This window comes from Gavialis gangeticus, unplaced genomic scaffold, assembly GCF_001723915.1.
Source record: "Gavialis gangeticus isolate Ggan-Ray unplaced genomic scaffold, GavGan_comp1, whole genome shotgun sequence".
In the NCBI taxonomy this organism is placed as follows: Eukaryota; Metazoa; Chordata; order Crocodylia; family Gavialidae; genus Gavialis; species Gavialis gangeticus.
The window spans coordinates 43,753,573-43,770,318 of NW_017728993.1; positions in this window are offsets into that span (position 1 = coordinate 43,753,573).

The window sequence follows — 16,746 nt, forward strand, 5'->3', positions numbered from 1 at the left end:
CCCATGCTGGTTGTCCCTAAGCATAATCTCCCCCGCTGGCCCCTCGTGGATATGGGCCAGAATAATTTTCTCAAAAACCTTGCCCAGGATCGAGGTAAGACTAACTGACCTATAGTTTCTGGGGTCCTCCTTCCTCCCCTTTTTGAAGATGGGAACCACATTGGCCCTCTTCCGGTCTTCTGGCACCACACCAGAGCACCACGAGTACTCGTAAAGCCATGCCAGGGGTCCTGCAACGACCTCAGCCAATTCCTTCAGTACTCTAGGGTGGAGATTGTCTGGACCAGCTGATTTGAATACATCCAGTCCTTCCAGAAGTTCCCTAACTAGTTCCTCCCTAACTCTTGGCCTAGGTGCGCCTCCTCTGGGATCCAAGGGGGGGCCCAGAGGGGGATGACTGTTCCGGTCCCTGCTTAGGAAAATGGAGACAAAGGAATCATTAAATATGTTGGCTTTGTCGTCTAGTATGATGACCAAATTTCCTAACGTGTTCTGCTGGGGCCCCACATTACCCGGAACCTTCTTTTTACCACCTATGTATTTAAAAAAGGACTTCTTGTTTTCCTTAATCCGGGAAGCTAGTCCCAGTTCCATCTCTGCCTTGGCCTTCCTGACTGCCCCCCTGCATCCCCGAGCAACTGCAGTATAGAACTCCCTGGTGATGGCCCCTCCCTTCCATTGGGTGTATGCCTCCCTTTTTGCTAAGAGACATTCCCAGATGCTTTTGGTGAGCCATGGGGGCTTATGTGCCCTCCTGCTCCCTTTGATCCGTCGTCTGACCCTGGCATTCTTTCCTGCCTGTGGCAGGGGGTTGGACTTGATGGTCTGCTCAGGTCCCTTCCGACCCTACTAACTATGAAACTATGTAGGATGCGACTACACGAGATGCTTTACTGCACCTTAGCTGCAGGCGGATTAATGAATGGGCCAGCAGGACCTGGACCCCAGGTCCTCTTCTAATTAAGTTCCCCGGATGCCTGGTGGGGTTTTTATTGTTTCTTTGTTTTTCTGTATTCCAAGTCATATTAGCCAAAACAAATTCCAAATTCGTGAGTCAGTACAGAAGCATAAGCAACCCTACTACCGGCAAACAACTTCCAGCCCCATCTAGGGCTTCAGATGTTTCTAAAACCTCTGACCTTAGCTTAATTTACTGTGCAGTATGGGTGCATGTCTACACATACGTGCCCTTACTGTGCTATAAAAATGGCTAATTGTGACTTAATTTGATACCTGAAAATGCAGGTATCAAATTTAGGTGCAATTAGTTAATGCACATGTAGATGTGACCCAGAATGCACCCCTAGGGGGCCACCCTGAGCGCAGCCCCAGGGCTCTTGGTTGGGTGCCTTTCCTGCCTCAGAACTGGGCTGCTCTGTGGCATCCCCTAGCTGCAGGCTATAAAATCCTGTGGTCATTTCGTGCCCTGGGATGCACAAACATGAGGACCTAGGAGCACTGCAGGCCCTGTGTGCCCTCCTGGACAGGACCCAGGCTGCCTCTGCCAGTCCTGTCCCCAGCCAGAGCTGCTTCTTGGCCACGGGTGAATGTTGTAAAGGGCTGCAGCCTGCTGCACCCCCTGCCCAGCCCTAAGATCTCCTCAGGGGTGCTGCCTGCTCTCTCTGGCAACAGGGCCAGCACCTGTTCCCTGCAGTTGCTCACCCCCAGGCACTGTGGTACATTTGCCTCTGCCACACAGCTTACAGTCTGTGGCTGTGCCCCTCTGTGAACACTTCTGAGCACTGTCCAGGGCCGCCACAAAGGGACAGCTGTGCATGGGCCCAGGGAGCCAGCATAGGACACACCACCATGTCCTCCCTCCCCATCAAGGACCAGCCCTGCCCACCTGTGCATGCCCATGCCTTCCGCTCAGGGCTGCAACTGGAGCTAAGAGGAGATTGGCAGCCTCGTGGCCCTCTGAGGGGATGTGGAGGTTCACAGGCAGTTTGCATGTGGTGAGCGCTCGAACACCCATATTTATGAGGCCCTGTCAGGCGGTATGCAGGAGCGAGGGCAGTTCTGGACAGTGTAGCAATTCCACATAAAGATCAAGGCACAGTAGGTGGCCATGACTGACCACAATCATCTGTCTGGTCATGCCCACAAGACCATGCCCTTTATGTGGCATGGTAACCAACATTTTGGCAGCCTGGGACCCAGGCCACAACCCTATAGTTCACACCTGCAGGGGTGGCCTGCCTGAGACCCCACTCTGCCCTGACCCCTCAGCAGCTTGGGGAGCCCTGGTCAGTGGCAGCCTCACCACCTCCATGCCTGCGGACCCTGCCATGAGGAGGAGCTGGCCATGACACTGCTGGACATCAAAAATGCCAGCTTCTCTCTGTGGGGGGGCTCCAAGCCAGGTGATAGCCTGCCACACAACATGGGCTGAGGACATTGAGCACAGCCAGATGCCATCACCAATGGGGAGGCCTGCACCAAACTGCCAATCTCACCAGCCCTGGACACATGGTAAGTCTTGCATTGAGGGGAGGGCCATCTCTGCCCCTGCCCCAGCCCTGGCCCCTGCCCTCACTCCACACTCAGCCCACCCACACTCTCCTGGCTCCAGGTTCCCCCGCCCCCATAGCACACAGGGAGGCAGGACACAGTTCAAAACTTTATTCTTCAGCCCAAGTCCCTGTAGTTGGGTTGCCATGGGTCTCTCACACCCCAAGGAAGGTGTTGTTGCCAGCAGCAGTGTCTTCCTTGACAGTGGGCAGCATGCACATGTAGCACTGCCACAGTTAGCCCTTCAGGCCATGGTGAAAGTTGTGGGACAGCCCAGGCTTTCCCCCTGCACCATCGTAGCTCAGGGTCCCAAACCAGGAGCTCAGGTGTGCCTGGGGCACCAGGAGGATCAGCAGCAGCAGAGCATATTGGCTTGGGCACACTTCAGTCTGTACAAGCAGCTCATTGTACACCACCCAGGGAACACACAGCAGGGGCACACTTGGTGCACAGTGCTGATGTAGGGGGGCCTGCCCCAGGGCACCCCACAGAGAGGCCTCCAGCAGAGAGGGCAGGGGCACAACCAGCCCCTTGTCCCAGTTGTCTGTGAGGCCCACACACCCTGAGCCTTGGCATCATGGTCTGGGTGTCAGTGCAGCATAGCAGGTGGCCTGCAGGGGCAGAGGAGAGGAGCAGGTTCTGGAGCCACAACAGCAGGTGCTGCCAGCAGCCTGGCCTGTCCCACCCTGGGAAGGGGGCAGGAGAGGCAGGCTGCCTGTGGCTAGTACCTACCAGGACACCTGGGCCCAGGTCTGCCCAGCTGATTTACCATGGTCCCTGAGCACCTGTGCATTGCCAACCCCTGAGGTGAGGCCGGGCAACACACAGCCCCTGGTGCAGAGCATCTTATCTATGAAGTGTTGCAAACTCTCACAAAAGGCTTTTGTCTCTTGCCTCTGCAGGGCAAACACCTGGATGTGGGGGAGAGTCCACCAGCCCTGGCAGGGATGTGGGCTCTGGGTCACTGCCACCCAATGCTGGAGCCATCCAGATACACCAGTTGTACCAGCAACACACACTGGATAGGACTGTCCTGCTCTAGTGGCTGGTGCCAGTGGCAGAGAAGCGGGAAGCATGGGTGCAGGCCTGGCAGACAGAGGATGTCACGCTGGGACATCTGCCTGGGAAGAGGTGTGGAACTGGGCACAGCGGAGGCACTGGGTGTGGATGGAGGCCCTGGACTGAGAATGCATATAACTGCCCCAGCAGATGGCCCTCCAGGCCTGGGCAGTGGATGCCACGAACACTGACTACTGGGCCCTGGAAACGCTTCTGGGCCTGGGAGTCACGTTCATGCCCCACACTGCCTGACCCCCATCCATGGCCCTGCAGGGCCCCTGTGTCCCACTCACCACCCTGCAGCAGGCCCCCACCCGGCTCTGGGAGGAGGTTCTCTGGTGCCTCCCTTCCACTGGAGCCTTGCCCTACCCTTGGTTTCCTGCCATCTGCCTGGACCCAACCCTGCCACTCACCCCAAGGCCATGCATCCAAACACCCAGAGGTGCCAGGAGTGGCACCACAAGGTGACACTGGTCCTGGACTCAGGCAGGCAGAGGGAGAAGTGACTGCCATTGACTAGAGCCATCCAGCATCACCTGCAGACAAGCTCACCACTCACCATGGTCACTGAAGCCCCCAGAGCCATGGGGAAACTGGCCAAGGCCAGGGTGCTGAGCATCTGTCCCTTAGGCGCCGCCATCCCGCAAACCCCCACTCTGAGACTCAGACAGAAACTGAGACTGTTGTAAAAAGTTTTCACTTTGGAAAGAGGGTTTTTTATTGTTGCTGGGTGAGGAGGGTGGTGGAGGGGCTCTGTGTATTGGGGAAGGAGGGGGGATGGGGCTCTGTTGGTTGAGGGGGGATAGGGAGGGGGTTCAGTGTGTTGGGGATGGACTCTACATGTTGAGGGGGATGTTAGCACCACTGTCCCCCAAATAGTGGTTAGTGATTGTTAAAGCACAATTAACCCTTAAATGGAGCATGAAATATGAACACAGACAATTCAGTGTCCTAAAATCAAAGTCTAACTTTATTAGTACAACAAGTATTATCTTAGTAGTTTCTATATTCAGAGACAGAAAAACATTCAGCACAATAATCTCACCCAATCCCAGATGTTACTTTGCTCAACAGAAAAAACAGCCACTCAATTCCTGAAGCAAATGGTGTGTCATTGTCTGGGACTGTCCAGACAGGTGTTGAAAGCTGGATTTATGATGATGATGACGACAATGCACTTAACTTGCTTGCTGCCCCCTTTTTATGCTTTTCTTTAAGTTCACGTCTTTGAGGAATCCTTGCTTTCAGATTGGTCTCTGCATTCATCTTATTGTCCATATTTTATCCTGTCAGCATATTCCTTTGTTCAACAGACCCATCATGAGCACATCTCTTAATTTGGCCTTTTTTTGGTGTCTTACTTTGGGCATTGTCCATTGATCTCCCTTATCACTTTCCATTAACATATCCAATCATTTCATCCCTCTGATTCAGTCAGTTAGTGCCAAGTTCAGTTAATTTGAGCTGGTAACAAAATTAATACTATGTTGTATTAGAAAAACTTCTCACAGTGATAGAAAAGGAAACAAACATCATGTAAGCAAACTCAAGGCCATAGCTATTTGCAAGAGGCAAGGCCAACTGATATTGCAGAAAAATGTAGATAACAATGAGGCTATACGGAACTTAAGCAATGATTAAATAAGGCTAAATATAGAAGAAAACTTTAAATAATACTATAATTCACCACTCTATAAACAGATGCAACTTTAAATCATAAAATACGACAAGCTACCCTGACAGGGAAGGCGAGAAGGATGGGGTGGAGGTTGTGAGGGGAATAAAGTTTTTTCTTTCAACCTTATTCATAGATTCATAGATTAAGGGTCGGAAGGGACCTAGTAGATCTTCTAGCCCGACCCCCATATGTCTGGACTGAGAGTGGTGCTGGGGGTGGGCAGAGGGTAGGGAGTGTGTGGGTGGTGGGGTAGGCAGGCTGGAGGGAGGAGTGCAGGAAGAGGGGATCAGCCAGAGCCTCCTGCATCCAGTGCTCTGACCCCTGCTTGCAGGTGCATGGCTCTCCTGGGGCCTGGACAGGTGTGTGTGGGGGTGCTGCTGAGGCCAGCAGGGCCAGCACTATGGCCAACAGGAGTGCAGGGTGTTGGTTGTCATTGGCAGGGGCAGGGGCAGCCATAGCCTGGGGAGGCAGGGTGGGCAGCTCCTGGACAGGGAAGGGGCTGGCAAGGGATCAGAGGGTTGGGATGTGTTTCCAAGATGGCTGTCAAGTGCTGGCAGCAGGTTTTGGCTTCTAAAAATAGCTACCAAGTGCTGGCAGCTAGGGCCAGAGTTTGGTGGTCTCCCCAGTGTCCATAGTTGCACATGGCTGGGCTGAAGGGACTTGGCACTAGATTTAGTGCCAAGTCGCTGCACGTGTAGACACCTGCCAAAAATGCTTACTGTGTATTAAATTAATGCATAGTAAATTTAGTCACGATAAATTGCACGTGTAGACACTCCCATAGTGGTAGAATTGACCCTACGTATAAAGTAGTAGAATTGACCATATGTATAGAGCAGGCATTCTATATTTCAAATGCTACTACAATAATTGGCATGGGGTAAGTGAACCACTCTTTTTGAGTAGAAGATCACAAAATACCTGGACTAGAGAATCACTGCTGTGCAGAAAAATGTGTGGAAGACTTACAAAACAAACCTTGAGAAGAAACACACAGGTAAAGTAATACTGCTTCTTGAATTAGTCAGATTTATATTGGCACAGTCTGTAGTACTGTAGTCTAATTAATAGGCCATTGGAACATGAGTCCTGGGATATATATTCTTGCCTCAGCTCTCCTACATGAAGTTGAGCAGCAGTCTGCCTTTATTTATGAGTCCATCATTTTTTTCTCTGCTATGTTTAAGTTGTTGAGTTTTAAGTGGTAGGCAGTTTTGAGAGGAACTGCTACCACTGTGCACTTGAATAGAGCCTAGCACCATGCTCTTGACTGGAGAAAAATAATGTACCTGATTCTCTGAAATACCTCAGTGTCATGAAGCATGTCAATTGTTCATAAATTTGACTTAGAGCTAGAAACAGGACCTTACCAAAGACAAGTAACTTGACTATAGATGCATTATTTTCATCATCTTCTGAGGCATTATCAGGACATTCCATTGATAAACCTGTAGGAGAGAGAATGCCGCTCAGAAAATGTTGACATTTAAATTTATGAAGACATTTCATTGGCTAGTGTGGACTGATGTAGTTCCTTTGAACTCAGTGGAGTTGCACTTATTTACACCAGCTGATCATCTGGGTATGGAATTCCTGTGGTACATTTCCTTCTGACTGCTAAGTTTTATGACCTGCCAGAAAGGCTGGGTTTTGGAACCAGATTACATGTGTTGCTGATGTCCTGAAATCATTGAGAAAACCTATGAATCTTTGGGTATCTATTCTGTTCTGCTATTCACTCTCCTCTTTTTATTATGGTGGTGTAACCATCTGTGCCATTCCTTAGCCGGATATTTACCTTGATTGGTTCAGCTCCCTCCTTCTATACCTTTTTGGACAGATAGTTTAACCTGGTGACTTAACTTCTATAGTGCAGAATGCTCACGCTCTTGCCTGCCACGACTTGATCTTAAAATTTCTTGTGAATGGAAGAAAGGTCTTTGATCTCCTGGCACCAACACCTGGCCAGATCAAGTGCTGTCTCCTGGGGCTCCGCCTGCCCTACACCCCACCAGGTGCCAACCCAATGTCACACTCCCAATCAGGTAAGTAAAGGCTCATGGCCCTACTGCAATACCATCTTCAACAATGTCCCAAAGAAAAATACCCTGTCAACTTCTTGGGGCTACACAGTCCTTTAATTCTTATCACTTGCCCAGTGTCCATGAATCCACTTTTAGAGAGGGGTTGGGGGACAAACCATGCAATAATTGCTCACTAGTTCCCTTTTACTCATGCTTCTGACACTTTCTTATTTTCTTTCCACAGGAACCTTGCTGTCTCAGACCCACTCTTTGTGACGAGACTTTCACGCAGGTTCCTTCAGTAAGTACACAGGCTCCTCTGAGCCTGTATCTGTGAGATGCTGCACCAGTTCCCACCAGTCATACCTGTGGGCAGTCCATGCCTGAACACTGTTCTCTGCAGCTCCGGGCATGCACTTCAAGTCCCTTTCCTTTCACCACCTGGGCTGCTTTTATTTCACTATTTGTGTTCTGCCCAGCAACTGGCATCGACACACACTCATAAAATGTGTCAGGATTGGGGCCAGGGCCTCTCTCTGTGGTGGTGATGCTGCCTGTTCCTTCATGGCTTTTCAACCAGTTCTGGTAAACTATTTCCAGTGGAAGCTATCTTCTCTCTGCCACAGGGGGTACAAAGGTGGAGTGGTCAAGGAATAGCCTTGTACAGCATGGGAGTGTAAGCACATGCTTTAAAGGCTTTGCTGAACCAGAGCTATGATCAGCACTAAGCCCTTTGGAACTTCTTCAGAAAGTACTTGAGGTTTGCTAGAGAAGGATGGTATGGACAAGATCTGTCCACCAGCTTTTGCAGTCCCCCAAATCACAGGCCCTCAACACTGTACTGGTTTGAATAGTCAGGCTTCTGTGGTCTCAACAATGAGGTATTTCAGAAGGGATGGTCTCTCATAGACTTCTCTTTCCCTCTTAGTCCTTCCTAGGGTATTTTGGGCATTGTGTGGTCCTTATTTTCTCTGAGAAGTGCAGCAGGGTTCAAATTATTCTAGAATGTATATAATGATGTCAGCGAATCAGGCAGGTTTAAGTTAATTTAAGTAAAAAGCAGGATAGAAATTAATAGATCAGTTAATAATGTTGGTATTTATGCCATAATGCTTAGTGTTTCATCTAACTATGTTGAGTTAGAGCTGACATTTCCTGGACAGCAGTTGTTTCAGGCTGTGTGCTAATTCAGGAATTAAATGTTTTCAAAGACGTCTTTGAGACTGTAGCAGGGGCTGGGCCCAAGCCCCTGCTATAGCCCTGTGGAGCCAGCTGCACCGATGGGAAACTTACCTAGACAGGTCTGGGCAACCAGTGCATCCCCAGTGTGCCAGAGGTAAAGGTCCAGGGAAAACCAGGGGAAAAGGTAGGCCCTGGGGGCAGGAGAACACGTGCCCCAGGGAGCCTGCACTGATTAGCCCAGAAAGAAAACCAGGCAGTTTAAAGGGAGATGCTGAAGAAAGGCATGGCATTTGGCACCTCCAGAAGTAGGAACTGCTCAGCTGGAGTGAGAGGGAGAAAGACCTGCAGAGATGAGAGCCCAGCTAGCCAAACCCTTGTAGATCATTGCGACCCAGGAGAGCCACAAGTAAGGACCACCCTGCATGATCAGAGAGATAAGTAACACAAGACAGCAGGGTAGTTTGGATCATCTCAGCAAGCCCCTAGAGCCAGGACCAATCAGGGGATATCCTGTGGAACGGTTGGTAGGGAATGACCAGGAAGAGGGAGAGGATGGACCTGACAAGAGGAGCAGGACCTAGAGGGAAACTGAGGTGGCCAAAGCAAAGAAGAGATTTTCATAGCACTTTGGGGAGAAGAGAAGCAGGCCTTAAACCAGATGGTGACAGCCTGAGCCCTCAAACTGTGAAAGAAACCAGAGTGATTAAACTCCTTTTGTTTATTCAGGAATTAGAAGTAGTGGAGAACAGGAATTAGAAATCTCCCTTTTGCTTTATTGGCCCTGGGTATATGAGGGAGAGCTGAGGAGGAGGATCCTTTTAGTGTTTGATTTATCGTTTAGCAGGGCCCTATACCCTGAACCTGCGATCTTAAAAGTGATTCAGTTTGCAAGACCTGAAGTAAGGCTAGAGAAGACAAGAAAGCATGAAAAGAACTGATCCAGGAATAATTACAAAAACTTAGATTTTCATGAAGGAAGAAGTAGAGACAACAGCAGAGAGAGAGAAAGAGCAAGAGAGAAAGAAGAGAAGGTGGGTGAAGTGTAACCTGAGTAGCTAAGACAAGAATGGATTTGGGCAAAGGAAACACATGTTGAGGAACGGCAGAGCAAAGAACTCAGGTGAGCTTAAGAAGAGACATTACCAGGCATCTCACACTCCAGACAAATGGAGAGTAGCAATCAACAGCCTAAGAGAAAAGGGGTAGGGTGTAGGGAAATGGAGCCATGCAGAAGACCAATGACCCTTCCAAAAAGACATCTGCTCAGAGAATCATCCATCCTTCCGAGTACCATTGTACCATCAAGTCATGGCAGGTGAGTGGGGAGGACGAGCCAGAGATCAAAGTAATTCCAACACGGCAGTGGGGTGGTAGGGTACACCTTCTCACAGAGACCCTATGTAATGTTTGGGTAAAACTACAGGCAGCCCCTGCTTGATTGGTTTCTGAAATACCCAGCATTGAGTGAAACAAGCATTAAGTGAAACCAAAAGTATTTGACAACCCAAGATGGTGACCATGAGTGTTATAGTGAAACTTGCTGAGTGCTAAGTGAAATCAGGTATCAATTTAAAATGAGCGTTATAGCAAACTAGCACAAAGCAAAACAGCATTAAGTGGGAATTCCCTGTACTGTTTTTTCCTTTTTTATCCATCCATTAAAAATACAAAGTTTAAACACTTTCTCAAGCAGTGCAGATTATGAACAGAATCTGTAATTCAAATACAAAATGTGACCCATATTTTGTTCCCAGAAAAGCTACATGTAGTGCCTAAGTCTTGAGTGTATTACTGTACAATAATGACAATACATGACTGAAGATTTAGACTTATTGCCTCCATTCATTTTTCTGCCACTGCACTGCTATTTGCACTGAAGTAAGATATTTAACTTTTCTGTATCTCAATTTGCCCACTTCTAAATTCAAACAACCACTACCACCACCACAACACAAACACAACACAACACAACACCAACATATTGGTCTTTCAAAGGACTTACAAAAGTCAGTTTTTACTGGTAAAGCACTCTGTGACCTATGAATAAAAGAAGCTAGTGGCATCTAAGCACACTGTATTATTATGTCATAATTTATTGTGGAAACTCTTCATAAAGGACACAGTGAAGGCATCTACACATGCACCCCACTGTGCAGTTGGTACTGCGCAGCCACTTAGTTCTTGCTTTAGCAAGTACTAAATGACTGCTCAGTACCTGCTGGTACTATGCAGTCCTAGCAGTGCACGGGTCATTTCTGACCCTATTGTGCAATAGCAATGAGCAACAGTTAGTGCCTGTCGATGCTACATTGCTGTAGCAATGAGCTACATTGCTGTAGCTTGTCACTATGGCAACGTAGCATCTCATGTAGACTCACCCAGTATTCCAGTATTATGATATTTGTCTCAGTACTATAAACTTTAGCTAAATACTACTATTTATTTGCATTCAGGAAAAAGAGCTGTTTCTAATTCATGAGTACTTTTAGCTTGTTAACTCTGGCAAAACCCAGTCTTGTTATAAATGTATCATTAAAGGAAAAATAATAGAGTCAACAAATGAAAACGGGGAGTATAGAATTTCATGAAAATTACTCCTGAAATTGTTGCTGGCTTTGTATTTTTGTAATTCAACACCTGCATTACTAATATACTGTGGCACTAAGTGTGGGTTTAACAGGTCTAGACATAGGGAATCACAATTGAATCCAAAAATGAAATTGTTCCAAATTGAAATATCTGCAGCAACTATAGAACAATTCCAAGGAGTAGGCCTACCCATGAATATAGTAAGGATAGCCTTTGTTGATTTAAGAGTTGTGAAAGCATGCAACTGCTGGTCAACAACTTACTATACTGACCCCTCATGCCTTATCAGCTGCTAATGATGTACCTGATACTTCTCCGAAAGCTTGAGCTTTTCTTTCTCTGCGATGGTACTGATGTTAGATTCCCAGTAAATAAATAATTTTATCCCTAGACTGGGTGGTCCCAAGCTACATTCCTGAACTGGATTTCAGCCACATCTTAGAACATACCATAGATGAAACTATTTATGAAAATTGGTGTAGGGGAAGGGGTAGAAAGGAGCAGGGATAATTCCAAAAATGAAAGGGGTTTAGGCTGAAGTCATGCATATGGAGTTGCTATGGCTGTTAGAACCAGTCTATGTACTGTAATTTGTACAGTAGTTCATATCTGAAATAGCATGGAGCTGCATTGCTTCAGGCTGGGTTGGAACATTTAGGGCAGAAACAGACATAACATTTGAAACATTTCCAAGTGTAATGGGCTGGAAATGTTTTAAAGGCATACTGTTTCAGCTGCTGGACATGTATACAGCTCCTGTCACAACCCCTGGCTGGAGTACTTCAAAATCACCGTCGCTGCATGCTGCTGTGTGCTCTATAGCTAGCTGGCACAACAGGAGACTTCAGTGACCTGGGGCTCTGCTATTCCTTCCCTCCACACAAGGCACAGGGAATGGAGCAGACTGCCATTGTTTCTTAGGTCCCTTCTCCCAGGCTGTAGCTACTCCCCTCCTCTTCCCACTAGGAAGGACAGGAGAAGTGGAGAGTTAATCTCAATGGGTGCATCTACACATGTGCTTTATTGAGGAGTAGACTAATTAGCTCCACAATAACACCTTACTATCTACATGTATGTCAGTATTAGGGTGCAGTAAATTAACTCTGTCATAAGACAGTACTGTCAGGGACAATACTATCTTATGGTAGAGTAATTTACTGCACTGAAATGCACTTGTAGACAGTGACCGTGGGCACAAATTGGCATGATCAGCCCAGCCAGCCGGGGGCCTGTTTCAACCTGGCTCAGATTGCTGCTATCCCAGGCACACATGTAGATCCTGAGCCCAGGAGCAGTTTACTCCAGCTCAAACTGCTCTGGAGTTTATTGCATCAAACTAATTGCATGTGTAGATGCACCCAGTGAGTGTTCTTCCATACAGGGTACCCCTGTGCCAAAGCAGTGAGAGACATGATTGAGGCCTGGACAGAATCCCAGCTCCAGTGGTGGGGCATGGGGAATCTTCTGGTGGTGGGGTCTTGGATGGTATCTTATGACAGGGATAAAAAGCTTCAGGGTCTCCCAGGTCTTGCAGAGTCTTGGCAACACCCCGAATACTGAAAACAGCAGGTCTTCAGCAGTGCCCAAAGTTTAGGGAGTAGAGCGGCCTAAAGCACTCCAAGTCAGGAATCCCAGCACTTTGGTACTGCTGGTGCTATCACTTCCAGCACTCTAGGTGCTTCAGGAAACTCTCCAGTGGTGCTTCAGGCACTCTCCAGCTGCCAGGATGCGGTGAGATGGGGCAAGCAGCAGCAATCAGGGTACTAGGAGACCATGGGGCAGCTGAGTACTGCATTGTGGGGTGCTGAAGGAACCATGGAATTGTACAGGTGGAACAAAACAGTACAAAATAGTACCTGCTCCCTACAGGTATATTTCTGTCATTCTTAGGAATTATTTATCCCACTTGTACGTTTTGTAATGTTTCAAATATTATATCTATCTGGACCCTCAGAGATCATGTCTGAGGAAACATAATTTTTCCAGAGTTCATCTATGTACAGCCAATGTCTATAGTTCCTTCCAGCCCTTTCTGGGGAAGCCTTTGCCTTGGAGGGCAGGACTTATAACTAATTCTGGCTTCTGGGTAAGGAAAATGTGTTTCCTTAGCTCTTCCTCTCCCTTTGAAAGCTTGTGTACAGATCTGGTCATTCTTGTATAAAGTCAAAAGCAACATCCTGGTTGGGTGTCACAGGATAATGACCTCTGCTTTAGAGATCTTAACAGTATAAAGGTAAGAATAAAGTTAATTCTCTCCTCAGTCATACTCTAGTCAAATTAGATCAGGGTGACTAGTTCATTTGGCCCTGCAGCTGGATGAGTAATGCAGGTGCAGTCCATAGACCAGATCTGTCTGTGTCATATGGCCTGTGGAGGTGCTTATGGGTCTGGAAAGTTGGTAGTGGGGCAAGCAGCAGCACTAATTGCTGTAGTTTCTGGAGCTGTGCCTGCCACCACTCATTCTACTGTCAAATTTCTGACCCATGCTCTGGATCTGGCCTGCAGAGCTGCCAGGGGTCTGGAATTTGGTGGTGAGACAAGCAGTGGCTGCTGCAAGCCTGGAAGCCATGGCAATTAATGCTGTTGCTGCCTGCCCAACCATACCACCAAATTTCTGGCTCTGTGGGCAACCCCATAGGCCTGATGACATAGTTCTACAGGCTACATCTTTGAAACCCATAATTTAGCTGGGGTTGGCAACCTTTTCAGGCTGCAGGCCAAATTGACCTCCGTATGGATCATAGATGGGTTCATGTTGGCAGACAGGTGCTAGGACTCAGCCACCACTTCCTTTTCCCCCAGTTGCTGCAAAGAGAAAGTGCCCACTGCCACTGATTTTCCCCATGGTAGCAAAAGGAAAGTGTCCAGAGCTGCCATGCATCCCTGTGGCAGTAGGGAAAAGCTACTGCTGCCAAAGCCCTGTGCTGCTGCGGGAAAAAGCACTGGCTGTGGACCCTTTCTTTATGCCACCACATGGAAGAGCAGTGACAGCAGGTGCTTTCCCTGGGCAGTTGCTGGGGAATATGGCAGTAGTGGCTGGGTCCTAGCAGCCATGAGCCACACAGTCTCCTGCCTGTCCTGAACTAGATCAATCAAACTGCTGAAGCCCCACATTCATAGTCCAGATCAAATGGCTCTGTGGGCCATAGGTTGCCGAACCTTGATTTGAACAAACTCCTTAGGCTCTACAGAATTAACCTAATACTGTATGTTAACACCTAACAAAAGGTAGGTTTTTATTTCAGTAAAAAAAATAAAGATTTTTTTCCATTATAGTCATGTGTAAGTTCAGATATGTGACAAGCATTTTACAGTCTAACAGATCTGAGGAGCAAAAATATTGCTGGATTTTTATGTCTCAAACATCTGGAGAGGCAAGGATTTTTTCAGAGTGATATTTTTATGGGACCAGCTGCATCTCTGGGATGAAGTTTGACAAGATTTTGAATGGCAAGCATTTTTCTTCAGGTCTGATTTGTATTCAGAGACTTGTCTAACTCTATCTCAACTATGTATTTGGTCCAATAAAAGACATTACCCTCAAAAATCCTTGCTTCTTGCATTATTCCTGGACCATCATGGGTACAACATCATTCCAGCACTACCAAACATCTGGAGGTAATTATCAAACTTTTTCTACCTTTCATGAGCAGAAACAAAAGCTAAAGATTAGGAAATTTATGCAGTGAGGTGTACTGTATTTACATACAGGGGAAACAAGGTAGCGAGACATTTTAAATCACGTGCTGCTAGTAATTCTCACAAGTTTACCTATGGACAGCTAATATAATACAGTACAAACTAGAAATGTTCTTCAGCAGTTCTTTAAGCAGCCACAGGCTGTGCAGAGTTATTCTCAGAATTACAAACTCTATTTGTCCTCTGGCTCAGGAAACTGAAGTTTGGGAGTAATAATGTTCATTTTAGAGATGTAAGAACCTTTTCCATTTATATGAACATGTCTATCTGAGTCTGAAATCTCTGCTTTGTTGTCCTAAGGAGATTGTTTTGGCTTCTGCTGAATGGTCCTGCCCTCAGTGGTGTTTCTGCATTTAATAATTACTAGGCAAAGAGGATGGACATCAGTAGGGCAGCTTCTGCCCCACTCGTGCCAGGGCTAGCCCACCCTATCCTGCAGAACCTGTGGCTGCAGGGGGTCCAGCAACCAAGGGGCCCCCTGCGGCTGTGAATACTCCAAATCAGTGCCATAGCCGGGGGGGGGGAAGAGACCTTGATCACCCTGGAGAAGGCCCCTGAACTCACCTGCCATGACTTTGAGTGTATTTTCAGTGGAGGGGTCTTCTGTTAAAGGTCCCTTGGGGTCAGTCACTCCTCCCAGCAGATATTTGTGAGTGTGACCTCTGGGGCCTTACGTGTTGCACAGCTTGTCAGATGCATAGACCTGCCCCTCAACTTGTCTGCCATGACTTTGATGTTAAACTATCAAGGGGGGTGTTCAGTGAAGATCTTCCTGGGAGGGCCTCCTGACAAACAGCAGTACTCACGAGTGTTAGGCATGAAGTTCCACGGAGCTCTGCCTCCCCCTGCACCCTGTCTACTCGCCAACCAGATGGATATTCATAGAGTGGGGTTTTTGGCCCTGCGGAGTTGCCTGCAGCTTGCCTCGGGTGAGGTCCCACATCCATGTGGATGCAGATGACACTACTCCCTCTGACCTCGAAGCACGGCCCACCTTCTCTAGGCTCCTTGATTTCCTTGATTTTCCTTTTTATTTATTTATTTTTAGAAGAAATACTCCTCTGAGGAGGAGAGGGCTGTGGAGCTGCCTCCTTGACCGCAGCCTCCTCCAGGGGGCTCAAATGCCTCTTCTGCCCTGCTCCCTACAGGGTGCTTAAATGCTGCCCTCAGGCTGCCTTCAGCAGGGAGCTGGAAGGCTTCCCCTGCCCTGCCTCCTGCAGGGGGTTCGGGAGTTTCCCCTGCGTGACCTGTGGGAGCTGCGCAGGCTGTGCCGCTCCTCTTCCACGCTGGAGCCTCAGCGTGTCTAACGTGCTGCCCACCAGCACTTTCTCTCTCTGGCTCCTCCTCTTCCCTGGTTCCGGTGGGGCTTTTCAACTCTCCTGATTGGTCCAGCTGTTCCCCATGCAGGAAACAGCTGATTAAACAGCTGGCGTAATGCCGGCTTGCGCAGCTGCAGCCGCAGTCCTGGCTCCTGCTCTGGCTGCCTGGCAGGGGGTAAGTCACCCCCGCCAGGGTTCTGTTTCCAGGGTTTGGGGCCCATGGGAATTACCCTCTCCCCTTCAGGAGCCTGTTGTGGCTCCTTGCTGCCACAGCGGGGCTCCACCTCCCCTACACCGCTTCCTTACGCCAACTTCTGGCGGGCCACCTGATTTTAATGCGGCCATCCCTCTGGTCTAGATGATCTTCAGTCTTCATGCCCTCTCCAGGACTGGTTATTATCTTCGTTTCTTTGGTAGGCTGCAGGCCTACTGGATTTGCCTCTCTCATCTATCTGTCCTGGTGTTGTCGGCTACTTGCTGAGCCTTGTGAGCACCCCCGGGTGTTGAGGTGTCATTCAGATCCCCTTGAGGTGGACCTAACCACTGAACAACCAAAAAGAACAAATCATAACAAGCAACAAAAAGAACTATATACAGGCAATAGGGTCTAGTATAACTTTCTCAAATCATGTGAATGTGAAATATGTACATGATTTTACCAGTTACCTTTCTTAGTCTTTCGCAT